This window comes from Octodon degus, unplaced genomic scaffold, assembly GCF_000260255.1.
Source record: "Octodon degus isolate 3935 unplaced genomic scaffold, OctDeg1.0 scaffold00239, whole genome shotgun sequence".
Lineage (NCBI taxonomy): Eukaryota > Metazoa > Chordata > Mammalia > Rodentia > Octodontidae > Octodon > Octodon degus.
In genome coordinates, this window is record NW_004524815.1 from 2,233,440 (window position 1) to 2,235,149 (window position 1,710).

A 1,710-nucleotide genomic window follows, 5' to 3' on the forward strand; every position below is an offset into this window, starting at 1 on the left:
GAAGACGCTGGTCCTGTAGAAAATGGAGATGGCGGTGAGGTGGGAGGCACAGGTGGACAGAGCCTTCTGACGTCCTACACTTGACCTCATCTTTAGAATGGAGACAAAATGAATGCATAGGATACCAAAATAATGAGGAAGGCCAAAAAGATCTTAAAGCTTGCAATGTAAATAAGAGCCAGCTCACTCACATGTGTATCAGAGCAAGACAGAGCCATGACTGCTGGGAAATCACAGAAGAAAAGATGGACCACATTGTTGTTACAGAAGGTGAGACTAAGTGTTTCACCAACATGGATGGAGGCATTCAGCAAGCCACAGATGTGGCAGCCTATGACCAAGCATGCACACCCTCTTGTAGTCATGGTGGTGGTGTAATGCAGGGGCTCACACATGGCTGCAAAGTGGTCATAGATGATGGAGGACAAGAGGTAACTTTCCACAGTAGTGAAAAATGCAAACAGGAACATCTGAGCAGCACAGGCATTGTAGGAGATGACCTTGTTTCCCATAAGCAGCCCAGTCATGACCGTGGGAGTGACAACTGAGGAGGAGCAGAAGTCCACCAGCGCCAGGTTCCCGAGGAAGAAGTACATGGGGCTGTGCAGACACGGGTCCAGGAGGATCAGCAGGACCATGCCCAGGTTCCCAAGCACAGTGATGGTGTAGATGAGCAGGAAGGTGAGGAAGAGGGGCAGCCACAGGCAGGGGTCGTCAGTCAGGCCCAGCAGGAGGAAGGCTGTCACCTTTGTCCTGTCCTCCGTCGGTACTGTTTGGGAATCAGAAGATGCTCTGCAGCAAAAGAAAATAAAGGACAGGGGTGTTAACAGATACTGTGGAGGAGGCATCACCCTGTTTATGCAGCACGTGGAGTACGTAGAATAATGATGTGTATTTCAAGTTTCTTACTGTCTGAATATGTGGCTAACTATAACACTACCTGCCTTAATTATCTATAAATTTATGCTCTATTCACCTGCAAATGTCTGCATGAATTTCCTCTCCAGTTTTTAAGTTTTATGTACTTCTAAACTAATATTTGGTAAATTTATAATTCAACATGATGCATCCATAGTTTATATGTAAATTTGCACAATGTATTTAAAGAATAAAAAGTGATATCTTCTGAAGTACTATTATGAAAACTAAATGCAAAGATACATAAAGATGCTTCTGAGTTGTGAGCTACACGAGTACAAGGAATTATTCAGAGGGGCAGACTCCACTGTTACTTCAGTTAGGTAGGCAATAACATGTGAGTTTTCAGCTGTGGGTGAGTTTTGAAATTGTGCAACCTTCTCATTCCAATAGCTTTGCCCACACAGGAAGATCACTGAGAGTGTCTCTATCCTCCTGGGTTACTCTCCATCTACTTTAACTCTCCTATATAGCTGGGGAATTTTTTTTATTTGTTTTGGTTTAGCTTAATTTCTTTCTTGAGACCTGTTTTATCTTGTGTTGAAAGTGTTCATTCTTGGGCTACTTCTTTTTTTATGAGAGGAATATATTTACTGGGGAAAAGAAAGCTCCTGTCTGTGAGAGGGATAGGAGGGGTCCCTGAGCAGGTCTCCCCAGAAAGCTATGTCTTCCAGGGACTTTTATAGAGGAAAACCATGAGGTGAGGTGGGTCTAAGGGTTACATGGTGGTGGAGAACATGGGAACTCGCTTAGGTGGGCATGAGGTGGGACAAAGCTATGGCCTACCAATGA

General features: G+C 44.3%; 1 pseudogene; it reads right to left on the bottom strand.

Moving 5' to 3' along the window:
- LOC101566658 overlaps positions 1-848 on the bottom strand; it is a 24,142-nt pseudogene extending 23,294 nt beyond the window's left edge.
- Positions 849-1,710: the final 862 nt, after the last annotated feature.